General features: G+C 47.0%; 1 long non-coding RNA gene across 1 annotated transcript; it reads left to right on the top strand.

Moving 5' to 3' along the window:
- Positions 1-1,046: 1,046 nt before the first annotated feature.
- Positions 1,047-6,810, top strand: LOC118160233. The gene is made up of 2 exons (XR_004747370.1): positions 1,047-2,408; positions 6,391-6,810. It is a non-coding gene; the product is annotated as an uncharacterized LOC118160233 (long non-coding RNA).

Raw genomic sequence — 6,810 nt, 5'->3', positions numbered from 1 at the left:
GCCAGAGAAGCCGTGTCAGTGTAGTGGTCCTCTGACAAGCCTTCCAGATATTTGTGCTCCCAAAAGCAAAAATGATGACCGTTCCTGCAGGACTCTGAAAAGGTTTAAATCTATAAAATTGCTGGGCTCTTCTGCGTGTATCATCTATCTCCCTCACATCAGATCCACTCGAGCAGCCCAAGACAGCCATCTATCTGCTTTCTGTTGTACTTCCCAGTGCTCCCAGCAGGCCTGTCTGTTTCTGCGAAGGAGATACCAAGGAGCAGATGGGTCACTCTCTCAGCAAGAACTTGAAACAATCCCAATGGGGTTGTGTTTGCAATGGTCCCCATAGCTTGCTGGGTCTCCCTCTAGTCCAATATCAGTGGAAGGGCCCATGCATGTCCCACGTTCACTATTTCCGCACCTCCCCAGTCGACTTTCAACCTGTCTGTCCAAATAAAAAGAGTTAAAGCCAGCCTGATGCCGGAGGCCATCAGACCCTTCAAGAAAATCTTGTAGGTCTAGAAAGCCTTGGCTTGAGAGACTGGGAGCCAGGCCCAGCAGCCAACAAAGGAGATTTTTCTCCACTTCCCCCTTCAAACAGCTGGGGGATGTTGCACCGATGTAATGTGACTTGCTGTGCCTTCTCACAAACACAGGAAGGGGATTCACTTGTCCCTACTGAAAGAGTTTTCAGAAATTAAGCACCGCTTACAGTGCAAGGTGCCAACAAAAGGAGAAAAAGGGCCTTTGGGAATAGATGTCTGCATCGTGAAAGAAGCGAAGAAAGCCATGTCGCGCCTGGCACAGCCTGCCTGGGATGCTGGCCTCGCTGCAAGGGCTCCCTGCAGGCTGAGATCACCATCCATGGCTGCAATGAAATGCTCATCCAGCCTTGCCGTAGCATCTGCTCTTACTCTAGCTGAAAATAACTGCATGGGCACGGGTCTCCCTGGGGGAGAAAGGAGACGATGGCTCTTGGTGGGTTACAGCCACGCTTGATATCCACGAGGCAGTCTGTGGGACGTATGATGCACTCGTGTCTGCAGAGGGACGACTGCTTTGCAGTATGCTTTGAGCATAGCAATATTCAACATCTAGCAAAATGTTTGAGAAGGGCTATAAGAACTTGGTCATACCTCAGCCGCGGAAGTGGGCCTGCTGTGTTGTTACCTGGGGTCTGAGGTCTTTAGTTCGCAGCCCGGAATTTACGGTGGTGATTCTCCTCTGTTTTGTCCTATTTTAAGAGTTGACGGAATGGAAAGTAAGCGGAACCCGTGAGACAATGCGTAGGTAATTACGAAATGGCCAAAAGTGTAACAGTATTTTCATTTTGCTCACTGAGTTTTTGCCAAGCAATCTAATTAATTTAATGATCCCTGTCCCTGGCTGCTCGCTAATCACCATCACACACTACTTCCTTCATATTTGGCTTGCAAACGGTTACTAATTGTTGCTGCATATTGCGTTGTACAGCTGGTGATGGCAGCTGCCATGGCCCTGAGATGGAGAGACAGCTGTTTTTAAAAGGAGACTTCCCTCCCAGACCTCTAAAACATCTGGAAAAGTGTGGCATTGAAACTGAGTTGCTGAATGTGAAAACTTACCAGATATGTGCACGGGCTAAAGGGAAGGGGTCTGCAAACACAAAGCTTAAAAGTAGGCACTGCAATCGGGATGGAAGAGACTCACTACTGTGCCTTTAAAGCATGAGTCCTGGATGTTTGCCATAAAAAAATGCCTATTTCCCCTAATTCCCTGTTGACCGCTTGGCATGGCAAAATCTTTAACGCTCTGCACAACAGAGCACACCTCCTAATTTGATCAAACTAACAACTCGTATTACTTTTGCTTCAGCGTGTCAGACATAATTAAAAAACCTTTCTACGAGAAAGGGTTCAGGATCAGGCAGCAAGATCTAGCTGGCTGCAGACAAGAAATCAGTAGCATGAAAGCACCAAAAAGCCTTAGAAATCCATGGAAACAATTGCAATCCTTAAAAAAATATGTATATATAATAATAATAAAAAAAAATCAGAATCTCATTTCCTCCTGAACATTTTGTGACTGTGATTGTTACAAGCAACCTATTTTTTTCCCCTCCGTGTTTGTTTAGTGTATTTAACAGCACAAGCGTACAGGCCATTGTTTTGCTAGTGGTCAGCAATGCTTATCTCCTGATCTCGCCCAACGCTATCGCTGGCAGGCTGCTCTGCAGTCCTTGGATTAGCACTCATCTTGGACTCTGTGAGAGGCTGCAAACCAGCAGCAGCAGCAAAGCAGGACTCAACAGGCAGCACTGAGCAGGCACATGAGGACACAGAAAGGAAATGGCTGAGCTCAGACAAGGTTAGCGCGATTGGAGCGGCAGTCACTCCAAATGAGCCCTGAGAAAGAAGCCTACAAGCAGAAAAAAAAAAAAGCTGGTAAGATTAACAACGCCTTCTTATAAAGGAGTCATTTCAGGACAACTGACATAAGGGAAGTGCTACGTTTATTTATTTTTAATTGGACTGGATTCAAGCCATATCAAGCTGATGATGCCATGCCGAGTTCACAGGGACTTTCTCATTGCCTCATGGTACAGGTGCAAAGGGACAATGCAATTGATGGGAGAGATGGCACTTTTAAAAGCAGGAGAAGGAAGTCTTTTTAAATTAAGAAGTTGTGCATGTTGGGAGATTTTTTTCCTAGTCACTGGAAGGTGAGAGATGCCTCCAGAAAATGATCCAAGTTCACAAGTGGGGTTGCCCTGGAACTTCACCTGGAGGAGCTTCTCTTTTCTCCACGTGTATGGAAGGACCCTAAAAACACTTGCCTTGTGCGGGGGCCCTGGGGTGTGAATCCACCCATAAGATGACAGGAAGATAGCTATTTTTCTAACAAGGCTTTGGAATCACTGGTGCAAGATACCACTGATGCAGAGAAGCTGGTACAATCTGGGCAACTGCCTGGATAATACTGACCTCCGAAGGAGGTAATGCTAAAACCTTTTTGTTGCTGTTGTTGTTGTTGTTTTTGCTTTGGTAGGTGATGTGAAATCTGCTGTTTGAACTCAACCTTCTAATTCTATAGAGATGGATAAATACCCACCTTCCAGTATGGAAAGGTTTGCTAAAGACTCTGAAACACCTTGCCCTGACCATGATCAGGAACAAGATATTGGACTACAAACCGGGGCCTGAGCTATTTAATGTTCAAGGATCCCCTCCTCCATGCTCATGAGTGATTCATGTTGACAAGAAGGAAATCAAGCAAGGGTGGCAGGAGGGCTGTGTGGGCAAACAAGGAGCCCCTGACTAAATTCTGACATAAAAAGGAGGTGCACAGAAGGTGGAAGCAGGGGATGGTGACCCAAGAAGAAGTCTTTACTGGTTACACTGTTCTTTAGAAATCCCAGGCCTCAGAGATCGGCCCCACAAGTGCAGAGTTAGCTGGCTAATGTAATTGCAAGGCCACTCTTTGAAAGATAATGGTGATCAGGAGAAGTTCCTGAGGCCTGGAGGCAAGCAAATGTCACTCCTATCTTCAGGAAGGACGAGAAGGAGGATCTGGGGAACTACAGGCCGGCCTGCCTCATCTCCGTTCATGAAAAGGTGTTGGAGCACCACATCACGGAAGCCTTTTCCAGTCACACGAAGAGCAGAAGGTGATTGGAAGTAGTCATCATGGAGTTACAAAGGTGAAATCGGGCTTAATCCACCTGAGAGCCTTCTACAAGGAGATGACTGGCTTGGTGGATCGTTGGAGAATGGTGCATGTCATCTACCTCAGGTTTAATAAGCCTTTTTACACTGTCTCCTGTAACACCTCTATAGACAAGCCAATGAAGTATAGGCTAGATTAGTGGACAGCGAGGTAGATCAAAAACTAGCTGAATGTCCAGACCCAAAGCATCGTGATAAGTGGCACAAAGTCCAGCTGGAGGCCAGTCATTAGTGGCGTATCATGGGGGTCAGTATTAGTTCTTTTACTGTTTAACATCTTCAGTAATGACCTGAATGATGGGGCAGAGTACACCTTTGGCAAGTTTGTACATTATACAAAGCTGTGAGGAGTGGCAAGTACACCAGAGGTATGTGTTGCTATTCAGAGGGAACTCAACAGGCTGAGGAACTGGGCAGAGAGGAATCTCATGAAGTTCAACAAAGGGAAGTGCATAGTCCTGCCTGGACCTGAGGAGGAGCAGTCCCATGCACCAGTACATGCTGGGTACCAACAGCCTGGAAGAAAGCTCTGCAGAGAAGGACCTGGATGTTCTCATGGTCATCAATCTGGTCATGAGCTAGCAGTGTTCCCTCGTGGCAAAGAAGGCCAGCGACATCCTGGGCAGTGTTAGGCAAAGCACTGCCAGCAGGTTGAGGGAGATGATCCTTCCCCACTACTCAGCTCTGGGGAGGCCACACCTGGAGCACCGTGTCCCCCCAGTGGAAGACATGGGCTTACTGGGGCAAGGCCAATGAACAGCCACAAAGATCATGAAGGGAGTGGAGCACCTCTCTAGTGAGGAAAGACCGCGAGAGCTGGGACTGCTCAGCCTGGAGAAGGGAAGGCTCAGGAAGGATCTTATCTATAAGTATCTGGTGGGAGGGAACAAAGAAGAGGAAGCAAAGCCAAGCTCTTCTTAGTGGTGCCCAATAAGCAGTGGGTACAAATTAAAACACATGAAACTCTGCCTGAACACAAGAAAATGCTTTTTTTACCATGAGGGTGGCCAAAGACAGGAACAAATTGGCCAGAGAGGTTGTGGGGTCTCCAGCCCTGGAAATATTCAAAACCCAACTGGTCATGGTGCTGGGCACCCTGCTGTAGTTGACACTGCTTGAACAAGAGGGTGTGGACCAGGTGATCTCTGGAGGCCACCTCCAGCCTCAGTGATCCTGTGATCCACTACAGCAGTTCCTGGGGCACTATGTGCTGTCAGCTCTTACAAATTTTGTTAAGCCTGATTTTTCCTTGAGGTAATTCCAGGCATTATTAATATAATTACTTGTAGAGGGTACATAAGCCTCTGAGGACGAGGATGGCTATGGAGAAATGTAAACTCAATGAAAGAGTCAGATGAACTGTACTTAAACAAAACACAAGAACTGGGGATCGTCGTTCATGACTGAGACTTGGCACATGTGCTTTCAGTGGAATAAGCAAAGTGTGGGCAGATGGAGGCTGACGGAGCACTCAGGGCAAGGTCAGACGAGAAGTGGGAGATGAGTGACTTGTGACAGCCAGTGCTGAGCAGGGCACATAAGAATTTCAGTTGGATTTCCCGGTCTATGGCAACCGATGCAATGTGGGCTGGGCTGTTTGTATGATGGAGGTGGTAAAATTAAAGCACTAGCACTGAACCAAGACAGGGCACCAAGCAGCAGCAATTAAATCGGAGGCAATATTTTCAAGCCGAGCACCCAGAAAACAGAGAAAACACAATTACTGACCACCTGGGAGAAGTCTGACTTAAATGACCACCCAGGAACTCTGAAGCAGAGGCAGTTCTCCAGGGCAGCAGTCAGCAAGCTGAGCCACAAGCCTGTCCTTTCTCCAGCTGTGTTCCCAGTCTCCTCCGCAGCACAGTCCTGGCTTATTTTATGCACTGAGCCAGGATCCCATTAAGAAAATGTATGTGATCATGCCATTAACATCTGTCTCGCAAGAGAAGATTAGAGAAACATTTGTCAAAAATGGTCTTGGAATAATTGGTCCTGCCTTGGGACAAGGAGATGGGCTGGAATGCCCAGATGGCTCCTTAAGGTCTTTTCAAGGTCCATTTTCCAAAAAATAGTACATGCCATAGAAAAACAAATTAAATTTTCATAAACTGTTTTAATTCCAGCCTTCCCTAAGTCCTGATTTCTTGATTTTAGAGACTTTTTGGCACAGATTACAGCTCTTTTTTAGGATCATGGTTGATTGGTTTGAAAACAAACTCAGCCTAGCAAGGATGCCATGATACGGACATCCACAAGTTCAAAAGTGTGTAAGTTAAATCCGCCACTGGGACCTCTTGCAGGGACTGGCAGAGAAAGTCTTGGTCACTGTGCTCTCTCCAGCTGATCAGGGTAAGGGTGGCTATAGTAAGAGGTCACTGTGCTGCTGGACTGTCTTGGGGGCTCACTTGTCAAACCCACATGCTGGCAGCTGATGAGATGAGAGACTCAAGATGACTGAGTTTCCTAACAAACTCTGCTGAGCAACATATGCCAGCAGGAGCTTTTTATCTTTTTCTGTCCATGTTATCTTCTACCCTATTTTTCCCAGGCACTACTCCCTACCTTATTTTTTTGCCCAACAGCTACTCCTAGCCCCTGAAGCCTTGGCGGTTTAATCCTACGCTCCGTTCGCACTCAGAAAACGAAGCTCTCCATCCTCCCTCCTCCACCCCAGTCACACCATCTCTCCCTCCTCCCCCAGATATTCCAGCTCCAGTCACAACAGGTTCTTCAAACAGATTTACCCTTTTCCTGCCATGACTGGCTTTCACATCCACTTCTTCTGCCTTGTTGCTTCAGCTCCAGCATGGTGATAACCACACTGCTGAGAGAAACACCGCTTCGCTCCCAGCTCAGTGCCCTATCCCATAGTGATGACTGCAACGACTTGCAGGTGGAGCATGCTTGGCCACCACCTGGAGAAAGCCCAGCAGCTGCACGGAGATGGAGCACATCCAGTCAGCATGGACTTTCAAGGGATGACTTGGAGATGGCTTTTTGTCTGGTAAACACCAAGACCCATAAAAATGTCAAGAGACATAAACGCTAGATTTCCAGTTTTTGTGGTATGAGGCAGATGAAGTGTCTCAGACACCAAATAAATAAATAAATACATAAAAAT

Source organism: Oxyura jamaicensis, chromosome 1 (assembly GCF_011077185.1).
Source record: "Oxyura jamaicensis isolate SHBP4307 breed ruddy duck chromosome 1, BPBGC_Ojam_1.0, whole genome shotgun sequence".
NCBI classification, from domain to species: domain Eukaryota; kingdom Metazoa; phylum Chordata; class Aves; order Anseriformes; family Anatidae; genus Oxyura; species Oxyura jamaicensis.
This window is presented reverse-complemented; position numbering and strand designations above follow the sequence as displayed.